We start from the raw sequence: 12,349 nt of genomic DNA on the forward strand, positions 1-12,349 counted from the left end.
CAGTTCTGTGGAAGCCTTCTGTTGCAATCCAAAAGTCAGTGCAGCATTCAGGCTTCATATGTACTCTACCATTCCCTTAGGCCATTGTTTAGATGGCAGTTTTAGGAAAGTTAAACACCATTAGTATCCTGTTTTGCTTTGGCATGGCAAAGTCACTCCAGAGCTGCTATGGGTAAGGTTTACAACTACTTTGGGACACCAGGCAGCCGAAACAGCAGAAGGCAATGGCAAATAGGATCCTAATAGCCACAAATTCCTAGGGAAATGTTTTCTTTGGCAGATACTTTTTGGGGTTTGGGTGTTTTTTTAATGTCATCTCTTCCCCTATGGAGTGGCTGTCCTGGTCTCTCAGTCATAGGCTGATGGACGGTCCCTTATTGTTGTGAATAAAAGAATGTCCTCTGTGGACCTTTTTCACTGTGAAACTAAATATTTTAGAAGTGCCTGGACTGATCTGGAGAACTCTTACTGTGGTTAAATGACAAATCAGAGGGAACGCAAAATCTTCACATGGTGCTGTGGCGAAGTCCTGGAATTGATGGTGATTTCTCTGGTAGAAAACAGCCCTGGAGGAAGGCAGTTCACAATTCAAGGATGATTTGGAAGGGTTTGGGAATTTGCTGTTTGGCTCCTGATTTAATTGTTGTTTAGCTGTAAACACTCCCTCAACCCAGAGTGGATGGCAATTATCAAATTCAGAATAATTAAATGATTGTAAGTACTAATGAAGTTCCTAAATAACCAAAGATATTCTAATGCAATAGGCCTTAGAACCATGTCAGGTCTTTACATCTATGAGATTTCAGCTTAAAAATAAGAGATGCTTTTCTCCTAGCTTACCAAAGCACAGCTGTTTTCAGACTAAAATATCTCTTCTGTCCAGGCAAGAGAGAGCTGTAATATTCAGGGTATTTAGTAACATAACAAATGTACAATAGTTATGTTTATTTTGACTATTCTCTCTCCCAATTAGTATTTATTGTGAAAAGCCAGATCATAGCTTTCTGTGCAATTGCCAAAAGGTAATGTGTGCTATAGTCCCATTACTAGATCATATTCATAGTTTTCTCATGCCAGATCACATACATGCAACCCAAGAATAAATTCAAGCTCTTTTGGTGAGACTACTTTTGACTGTGAAGAACACAAAAAGGGCTCTGATTAAAAATCTGCCTTTCTGATTCCCATGTTATTCCATATAAAATAAAGTCTCTCTGATTTTAACTCACACCCTTGCCTCAAAGATCACACTTTGTCCTCTGGGTGTGCAAGGCCACAGTATTCTCATGAGCATATGGACCTTTCCGTAGAGGCAAGCATGGTATGTGCCAACGAGATCATGAGGAAATCACTGCCTAGCTCATTGATGGAGAGCTGTAATTTCAGTTAAAGCTGCTCTCTTTGCTGCTTGAAATGAAGATGAGTAGAGCATGAGGCTGACTTTGGAAGTTTCTAGTGGTAAATATCCGGAGTCTACTATCCCTGTCAAAAGGGATAGATGTTTCAACAGCTAGTCAGCCAATTTCACGCTAAAATTAAAGTTGTCAGTCATCAGGTGTCCTGCCTGGTAGATAAGTGATATTACAGTTTCACATACCCAATCTTTTTCCATTGGTCAGAATTTGATGCAGAATCCTTGCTGGCATGCCATTGACACATAAAATGTAGCAATTATTGCTAGCATTTTATTCTCAAGGTTTTTTGGCACATTGAGCTCAGATTCCCATTTGCTTGGTTTAATACATGTAAACAATCCAATTTTTCATCAGTTCTGCTCAAGAGCTCATCAGTGACTGCATATGGGCGTAATCAAGTAAGCATCGTTTACTAAATTCAAAGCTTAGTTCTTTCATTTCCATCAGTTCCCACTTCTTCTTAAATTTTCTAGAACAGCTCCACATTTTTAACCAGCGTTAGGCAGGATTCTTTTCTGTTTGTTTGTTTTACTCTTACCGATATAATTTCAGTTCTTTTTTTGCTGCTTGAAGTGTAATTCTACTTTCCCTGCATAATTCCTTTGCAAAGCCAGATGGACAGAAATGGTCCCATGCCATGCTGAAATCCTCTGTCTTATTTATACAAGAAAAATCTTGTTCCTAAACAATTCTGAAGAATGTGTTCATTATATAATATCTACTGAGTTTGTCATTCAACTCATTGTTATTTCATCTTTCATCATTCTGCCGTTCTCTATACACACATACTGGAAAGGGGAAAAAGATAAAAGCTGTAGAGGAGATGGTGACAGCAATCCTGTGAGATGGATGAATTTGTCTGTCACTGTTTTGCCTCCATGACAACAAGCAGATTTTTGCTCACCCTTTTCTCCTCTTTTCCCTAAAGTATACAGAGCTCCCTTGGTGCCACTGCTGGGGAGCAGAGTATAGGGCCTGTTGCTCAGTGTCAGAACTCCCTACTTGCTGATTTTCTGTGCTTGGGATTTCATGTGTCTGAATACTCCTGATGTGCATCTCTGGAAATGCATTCGTGGAAAAAATACATTTATTTAATTGGAAGTGTACACTGGACTCTTTAGGAACATGTATTTGTAGCAAGTTATCTGTGGTACATACCTTGCATCTTTATTCAGGTACAGCTCTTCAAAGCAGTCTTTCAAAGGGCAGAAATACCCAGTGTGGTGCTCAAAGACTGAGGTTTCATGGAAGAGAGAGTAAAACCCTCCCACTGCAGTTAGACATCTCAGGGACATCAGCATTTCTTCCTTCTTCCTCCAGTGCCTATTGCTGCACTGTTATGCTAATCGCACTTGTGGAGACAGCCTGTACATTTAATTTGGTACAATGGCAAAAAGCCATCAAGACGAAGACAGTGGCTGAGTTTTTACCCCTTTGCCTCCTTTGTCTGTCAGAGCTTTTTCGCTCACTCTGTTGTATTCTCCATGCCACCACCGATCTCAAAGACCAAGAGAAAAACCATTTGGGCTGTGCAGCACTAACAAAGCTGCACGGTCTTTCTGCTCACACTTCCATGCCAGCCCACGCGCCCAGGAGTGAGGCTGTAGACCAGAGCCTGTGCCCAAGCAGGAGGAGATGTGCTGGGGAATTTCCAGGAAATTTACTCTCTGGCACAGATATTTTCACGCATGCCTGGATTAGCACTGTCCTGAATTGAAATCATCCTGTCCTCAGTACGCTAATCCTACCCTTTGTGGGAGTTCCTTCCCCTCCTTGCCCTTTCTGCTTGCATGTTTGCAGCTGAGTGTCACTGTTACGGGAAGTGGCATGCTGTGTTCCAGCTTTTTTCTACCTCTTTGAACTGAAACAGTAAACCTTTTCCCCATAGGCCTTCCTATTTCTCCCTTTTCTTGCACAAATGCTTCATAAAGTGCTGAGATCTCCCTCATCTGGACCCAGGTACTTTGTGATGACTTTTAAATAACAAGTTCTCTCTCCTATTGCATAAAGTTTCTCTTTTTTTGCTTGCCTGGGACAGAGTGGCTCACCATTTTTACTAATCTTCCGGAGTTTAAGGTGCTTGAAATTCTGCTTCCAATAGCAGAAGTTAAAAATTGAGCTAGAAAAAGAACACCAGTTCCTCCTGTCCAGTAAGATCAGATTCTTTAGCTTACTTTGATCATTGTATGTTGATTTGTTTCACTACAACTCCTCATTTGATCTTACTATTCACGTTTTCCTTGCTGGGCTGTTGTGCAGGACTGCTGTTTCAAGGTTCACTTACAGTAGCAAGCAGGAAATTATGTTCTCTCTTCAATGGTCAGAGTTTCCAGCTCCAAAAGGTCATCTGTAGGAAAAGTCTGTGTGAGGAAGTACAGTAAAGGTGTGGAAATTCTTATCTAAACCAGTGCCACTGATTCACAGAGGGCACACAAGAATAGCCTTCCCTGTGGGTTTTAAGACGGAGGAGGAAAGACAGCGCCTAGCTCATGAGTTTCCCTATCAAGCAAGAACAGCGTTGTTTCAATTAGCAGAAGGACAAAACGAGCTTGTACTTTTCAAATTACTCATTTTCACCAGTCAGTCCTAAGGCCCTGATTCAGCAAAGTGATGAGGCTGAAATCATTCTCTCCCAGCAAACCTCGCCATCCCAGTTACAGCACAGGCACCTCAAAAGCACAGCTCTAACTCATGCCTTCATTTGCTACCATAAAGAAAATAACCTGATCCCTTTGGGTGCTTCTTAAATTAACTTCAAAGGGCTTTTTACATGGAGAATTTCTTGTGGGGGCACACTATAATGAAACAGCAATGAGTTTTAAGGTTCCTCATCTCAGAAATGTGGCCATGTTGCAGCATTATAGCAAAGGTAAAGTCTTTACTGTAATGGTCTAGAGGTCAGGTTGAAACCCCTGGTTTGCCTCTTAAATCCTACATTTATAACCCAATAAATAAGCATTTTTTAGCAATTTGATTTGCTACTTAAGTGACAAACCAGATAGTTAATTCAGCTTGAATGCTATATTAAGGAAAAAATCATATAGTCTACAGAGAAATACGTTTGAAAATGCTTTTGCAGTAAGACACTAACAGAGCGTTTATAATACTGGATGAGCTAGTCATGGAAAAATGGTGGCGTATTTGTAGAAAGCCACCAGTTTTGTGCTATTTCCTTCCCAGTCGTTATGTATACATCTTTTGTATTAGACTCGAGTTATTTCTTTAGTAACTGCATATGTTAGTAACTGAAGTTGTAAAGGTACCTTTGCCTTTAAGGATTGTTAGGTTTGGATTCAGTACAGAGTGAAACTAGAGCTTTTTCTGTTTATATGTTCTTACACCAATAGGTTAAGGCAGACTTTTTTTTGCCCTTCCTCATGTTTAGCTATGGAAAAAGGTTAATTAGTCACAAGAGGTGATGAACAACGCAGTGGAAAGTTTTTGTGAACAAACTCTTTGGAAAAAAATGTGACCTTAACAAAAAAGAAGCTGAAAGCATTAGGCATCTTGTAAACAGTTTGGTTTTACAGCTGCTAAAAGGGTAGAATAGATTGCAGTCCCTGAGCATTGCTCAGGAATGTAACAAGCGAAAGACATCTTAAACACCCTAACCAACATGTCAGGAGTCATTGGAGTAGGCAGGATAGTGCTATGGTTGCTTCCACACATGGCTATAAGTGTCTGTAAGCTGTAAGGCCAGTGTGCAGTGAGAATTGTTACAAGCAAATTCTATTAAAGTGCTAGGGACCAGAAGATGTTCTTGCACCATGGACAGTAGTTAATCAGTGTTAGAGTGTTAACACATTAATACAGTCTAGGTTTCTTCCCTGAGTTTCAAATATGACAGTGTAAGGTGGACCCTGTCTATGGTAAATAACACAAAGCAGTTGTGGCTGAGGTCTCTAAATGGGTAGGTCAAAATCCAGGAACTAGGTGTTAAGAACTGTGGCACTTCTGATCTTGCCAGGTGCCCATAAAAACCTGACCCCTTGCTGCGCAAAGGTTTGCATTGTTCATAGTCAAGCATGTGAGAAGGAAAGAGGCTGTTTATTTAATGGAGTTAAAAAATATGTTTGTTGTCAGGGCTTTGTTTAACAAAAAGTACAGAGAATTGTTTCCTAAGACTGTGCAAGAGCTGTGGTTTGATCCCGCTGATAATGGGTGCTTTAAAAGCCATTGGTATTAGCAATTACTTGTAGTTGCTAGGACCACTTGAAGAACTTCTCTCACGCAGTTTGTTGAGAAAGAAGGCTGTTTTCTTCTGGATCATTTGCCCCGAAAAGCTCTCCTCTCTTTTGAAATTTTCAAAATAATTATAAGTTGCAGATGCAAGAGGAAATAAAACAAGCAAAAAGGGGCAGTGATTTGTTGTCGTTGGGGTTTTTTAGTTGTTTTAAATTTCAAAATCAAGGAAATTTTGTACATTTTATGTTTAAAATGACACTTGTTGATAGCTATGGGCCAAGATTATTTTTACTGTTTTTTTTTCAGATTTCTTTTGTTATTTACCAAAGTGAGTTGATATTATGAAATTGCATTTTGACTTTGACAGAAATCTGATTCCTGCCCAAACCTGGCTATTCTCTCATATGATGATAAGGTTTTCATGTCGTTCCATTCTTTCAGAAACAAGGGTTAGCTCCCCAGTTTAGAGACAAGGATGTCGTGGGGGACAGTGTCGAATGCTTTACACAAGTCCACGTAGATGACATCAACTGCTCTACCCCTGTCCATCAGATCTGTAGCCCCATCATAGGAGGCCACCAAATTGGTCAGGCAGGATTTCCTCTTAGTGAAGCCATGCTGGCTGTCACCAAGCACCTTGTTGTTTTTCATGTGCCTTAGCATGCCTCCCAGGAGAATCTGCTCCAAGATTTTGCTAGGCACAGAGGTGAGACTGACTGGTCTGTAATTCCCCGGGTCATCCATTTTCCCCTTCTTGAAAATGGGGGTTATACTTCCCTTTTTCCAGTCTTCGGGAACTTCACCTGGTTGCCATGATTTCTCAAATATGATGGCCAGCGGCTTCACAACTTCATTTGCCAGCTCCTTCAGGACCCACAGCTGGGTTTCATCAGGACCCATGGACTTGTGCACATTCAGATTTTTAAGATGGTCTTGGACCAGTTCCTCTCCTACAGTGGGCCCAAGGTCTTCATTCTCACAGTCCCTGTGTCTGCCTTCCAGGACTTGGGTGGTGTGGTCAGAGCCTTTGCCAGTGAAGACCGAGGCAAAGAAGTCATTCAGAAGCTCAGCCTTCTCCAAATCCTGTGTAGCCAGTTCTCCTGATAGCTTCCTGAAGGGGCCCACGTTGTCCCTAGTCTGTCTTTTCTTTGCATTGTAACAATAGAATCCCTTCCTGTTATCCTTAATACCCCTAGCCAAGTTTAATTCTAGCTGGGCCTTAGCTTTCCTAACATGGTCCCTAGCTTCCCGGACAACATCCCTGTACTCTTCCCATGCCACCTGTCCTTGCTTCCACCTTTTATAAGCTCTTTTTTCATTTGAATTTTCCTCAGCAGCTCCTTATCCATCCAGGGAGGTCTCCTGGCCCTCCTGCTGCACTTCCTTCTGGTTGGGATGCAACAATCCTGAGCTTGCAGTAGGTGACCCTTGAATGCCAACCAATAGTCTTGGGCCCCTCTGCCCTCTAGGGCTATATCCCATGGAACCTTAGTGGGCAGGTTCCTGAAGAGGCCAAAGTCTGCTCTTTTGAAGTCCAGGGCAGTGAGCTTGCTGCAAGCTCTTTTCATTGTTCTGAGGATCTCAAATTCGACTATCTCATGATTGCTGCAACCAAGGCTGCCCTGGAGCATCACATTTCCAGCAAGCCCTTCCCTGTTGGTGAGCACGAGGTCAAGCGTGGCACCTCTCCTTGTCAGCTCCTCTATTACTTGCAGAAGGAAGTTGTCTTCCACACAATCTGGGAACCTCCTGGATTGCTTGTGCCGGGCTGTACCGGCGCTCCAACAGATGTCAGGGTGGTTGAAGTCACCCCTGAGAACGAGGGCCTGCGAGTGTGAGGCTGTTCCTATCTGTTTATAAAGCACTTCATCTACAGATTCCTCTTGATCAGGTGGTCTGTAACAGATCCCCACAGTAATGTCTCCCATTGCTGTTTTCCCTTTAACCCTGACCCACAAACTCTCTATTGACTGCTCAGAACAAAACAAGTGACAGCAGAATTGTGTCTATCAGGGCTGAGGTGGTGCTCTTCAGAAGGGAATGGTGTACGAAGAACGTCCCTGTGACTCACCAAGCCCATAACCAGCTGTGCAATCCAGAGCACAGAGAGCAGGGAAATCAGCTGGAACAGCTTACATACACTGAGTTGGACCTTGTACAAATTACTTTAGGGGGAAGATTCCTCCCATAAAAAAGATCAGCTTAGGCTGGAACACAACAAAAGCCTAATTTTTCAATGTTTTTAGTGGGTTTTGACAACAGAAACCTTGTGCTGGCTTGTTAAACTATGTCAGACAAAATCTGTATGGATTTTAAAGGAAAGATTCCTAGAGGCATTTACTGGATAACAACAAAACTCTCAAGGGGGTTTGAATATGCAGAAAAGAAATCAACTAAACCCCCCAAATTCATGGTTGGTTACTTACTGATCACAGCCCGCAGATGTTTCAGCCCTGCGGTAGCCTGGGAAGGTGGGAATGAAGGTGTGAATTTAATTTCTCTGACAATTTTGTTCCTGTCACAGTTTTTTCATAGCTGATGCAAATCTGAACTATAGGCCCTGTGATGGCAAGGGTGACTGAGCACTGGCATGGGCTGCCCAGGGAAGGAGATCAAAAGCCATCTGGACATGGTCCTGGACAGCTAACTCTAGGTGGCTCTGCTTGAGTAGAGTGGATAGACCAGATAATCTCCAGAGGTCACTCCCAACCTCAACCAGTCTGTGATTCTGTGGACTTGGAGTCACATCCAGTGCAGAACAGGCTCAGAAATCCCTGTTCACTCCTGCACTAATGATCTGCTCTGTGCACACATTTCCTGAAGTGAATCTGCTTTTAGATGGAAAGTCTTGGACATAAGTGACTATCATGATAGGAGGTAGATGGTTTTGGCACATACAAATGCATGTTGCTCAAAAGGAACGGAAAGGTCTTATTCTACTTTAACCTCTCTTCTTTCTCCCCATATGGGATGAGTGAGGGGTATCCAGCCAACTGGGTCACCTCTATGGATGTCAAGAGGAGGGTGAATAATTAGTAATTTTTATTTGATTCATTTTACATCTTTTCTCCCCCCTTGGCCACCTGTCCTGGGTTCAGCAGTAGCAGTCATTTTTCCCCTTCTTGGTAGCTGGTGCAGTGCAATGTTTTGACTTTCAGCTCGGGAACGGAGCTGATAACAAGCGATGTTTTGGTTTGGCCAAGGACTTTTTGAGCCTCATGCTCTGCCAGGGAGGAGGGGAAGCCGGGAGGAAGCAGAGACAGGACACCTGACCCAAACTGACCAAAGAAGTATTCCATACCACAGCACGTCATGCGCAGGATGCAACTGGGAGTTAGCCGGAAGGGCCGGGGACTGCAGGGTTGGAGGAGGTATCTGTCAGAGCTTGGTCGGGCTGGGGGGGCGAGTTATCGGTCGGCTGGTGGTGAGATGATGTATTCTCTTCCCTTGTTATTTCCTTTATCATTATTATCACTGGTGGTAGCAGTAGCGATTTGTGTTATACCTTAGTTACTAAACTGTTCTTATCTCAACCCGTGGGAGTTGCATTCTTTTCGATTCTCCTCTCCATCCCTCCGAGAGCGAGGGGAGGGCAAGAAAAGAGGGGGGGAAGTGAGCGAACGAATTACCTGACTGGGTTTAAACCACGACAGTTCTTCTTTTGGCGCCCAACGTGGGGCACGAAGGGTTGAGATAACGACAGATCTGACCGGATTAATAGTCACTCGTCACAATGCTGATTTATTGGCTCTCAGAGTTGTTTTGCTTGATCTCACAGCTTCAGAATGTTGTAACTTACGTAGAGCCGGTATTTGCTGTGATAGTGTTTATCAAGTATGGGGCCTGGGCTAAGGTTCTTGTCTCACTGTGCTTTATGGCAATGGCTTGTAATACGGGTGGGCTCCAGCAGCAGGGCGGGACGGACGTGGCCTTGGACTTGTACCTGGCCATCCGGCTGCTCTTCACCGTCCTGGCCCTCACCCTACTCTCCATCTTCGTGAGGCTGCGGGGAGCCGAGGGGGAGCGGCCTCGGGAGCCGGCGGCAGCCGAACCGGCCCGGGAGAGCGGCCCCGGGGACCAAGCGGCGGCGGGAGCGGGGCCGGAGGCCGCGAGGGGACGGCTGCCGGTGGAGGAGGTCGGGGCGGTCGAGGAGCAGAAGGAAGGGGCTGCCGAGCAGCGGGAGAAGGCGGCGGAGGAGCCGAGCCCCGCGGCCGAGCCGAGCCCCGCGACGGCCGAGAGCGTTTCCCGGAAGCCGCCCGCCGAGCCCCAGGAGGATGCAGGAGACCACGCAGCATTTCCCAGCAAGGCAGAGGGGGAAGAGCTGGACTCAGGAAAAGAGAAGCTGGCGGTGGGAGAGCCGGCAAGCACAGCAGCTACACCCGCCCCAGTGACAAGGCAGCAGCATCGTTTGAGAGTTCTGAAGGTTTTGAATGGCCTTTGGGTATCCTTGGGACCTGCCTGCTGATTGTGATGGGGATCAGCATGTTGGCACTCACACAGACTGTGTTCTACCCACAACCATTTTGTCTGATCTCAAAAGTTAAGCAGAGTGAGGTTTGGGTCTTGTCTGGGGTTAGACGACAATGCAGGGGGACCAAGAGATTTTCCCCAAGGCTGGACAGTGATGAGTGGCAGGGGGTGTGGGACAGTATGGGCAAGTATCTAGTCCACTGGGCCCCTCCAGTGCTTTGGAAGCATCGGAGATGGAAGGCAGCTGTATGGAGTCCCCAGCAACAAGCTGCAGAAACTGCTGAAGGGGACAGTGAATTATTTTGAGCCTGGTGGGCCCATGGCACTTCAGGCCATCAGAGCAGAGATGCAACATAGAGATGGACTCATGATCGAGGGGTGGACTTAGCAATGGACACTATTGCCCAGGTTATTCACGAGTGTGAACACTGCACACAGTCCTGCTCTGGAAGACTGTTACAAGAGATGAAGCCTGACATCATGGACCAGATGGACACAGAAGCTTTATAGGGACTGGTCCGTGCACTAAGTTAAGAGTGCACCGAGATAAGAGTGATGGTATATTGAAAATGTGGGATCTGAGCATGACGTGAATGGTATGGAATAAGGGGTGGATAATGTCCTGGGTTCAGCAGTAGCAGTCATTTTTCCCCTTCTTGGTAGCTGGTGCAGTGCAATGTTTTGACTTTCAGCTCGGGAACGGAGCTGATAACAAGCGATGTTTTGGTTTGGCCAAGGACTTTTTGAGCCTCATGCTCTGCCAGGGAGGAGGGGAAGCCGGGAGGAAGCAGAGACAGGACACCTGACCCAAACTGACCAAAGAAGTATTCCATACCACAGCACGTCATGCGCAGGATGCAACTGGGAGTTAGCCGGAAGGGCCGGGGACTGCAGGGTTGGAGGAGGTATCTGTCAGAGCTTGGTCGGGCTGGGGGGGCGAGTTATCGGTCGGCTGGTGGTGAGATGATGTATTCTCTTCCCTTGTTATTTCCTTTATCATTATTATCACTGGTGGTAGCAGTAGCGATTTGTGTTATACCTTAGTTACTAAACTGTTCTTATCTCAACCCGTGGGAGTTGCATTCTTTTCGATTCTCCTCTCCATCCCTCCGAGAGCGAGGGGAGGGCAAGAAAAGAGGGGGGGAAGTGAGCGAACGAATTACCTGACTGGGTTTAAACCACGACACCACCTTACTGAGCAGACAGTAACTTCCTCGGAAATGAGTCATCATAGCAAACCCTTCTGCAGTCAGTTTTTGGTACACAGATCATTTACAGCATTTATTGATCAAAATTATAATTGTTTCTATCAGACATTTCAGTCTTGGGCAATACTATAGCACGCTCACTAGAGGGACAGTAAATGCAGAAATCAGATGTTTACCATGATGAATCAACCATTATGACTTTTAAAACCTTTGTTTTCTGGAAGCTCTCTTTGCCTTAAACATATTATTCATGCCAACACATTTGCTAAGAAGTCTGAAAAAAAAAACAAAAAAGCCTGAAGACAAAACAGATAGAAAGGAGGAAACACATATGTTTAAAAATGGAAGACTCATTCTTCTAAAGACATTTGTATGTTTGTCTAAGTCTCCAAACATGAGCCATTTTTTCATTTTGCTGAGACAGACTTGCAGCTCAACTAGATTTGACATGAATTAGTGAGAAAGCCCTTCCAAAATCTGCTGCTACAGGCGAAACAACATGTTGCTGTATCCAAAACATCCAGAGAAGTATTATGCAAAGAGATTACTCATCACCGGAGCAAAGTCTTAATTTCAAGTTCCCGGCACTGATTTATGTCTGGGCCACAGCACCAACTTCTCTCCCTGTGTGTGTTCCCTTGTGCAATAGGAAAAGGCTTTTGCCTCTCCTGCAACTGGTGTTGGCCGGGACTCGACTCTGATCCAACCCATGATGAGTTTGCGTGCATCTGTGAATTGCAACAGCACAGAGCTGATCTGAGGGTGGTCCCATAACACCAGCCCAGGCTGGTGACCAGCAAAATATCAAGCCTTGATTCCAGAACCAAACTATACAATCACCTATCAGCTGTGATTTTAGTTTGCCACACTCCTAACAACACCTATTTTGCTGGATGGGTGTAAACTAAACACAGTCTGAATTCCTGCGTAAGTGGAGATGATTCAGGATAGCTCTGTCACAAACCTACTATGAACTTTCAAGTATGGACTGACAGCACCCATTTCTGGAGCACACAATAAAAACTGCAATTACACAAATGCTTTACCTTTGTGGTCTGAAGGTGTGACATG

Source organism: Pezoporus occidentalis, unplaced genomic scaffold (assembly GCF_034315485.1).
Source record: "Pezoporus occidentalis ecotype Australia unplaced genomic scaffold, CSIRO_AGI_Poc_V1 ctg128, whole genome shotgun sequence".
Taxonomy (NCBI): Eukaryota; Metazoa; Chordata; class Aves; order Psittaciformes; family Psittacidae; genus Pezoporus; species Pezoporus occidentalis.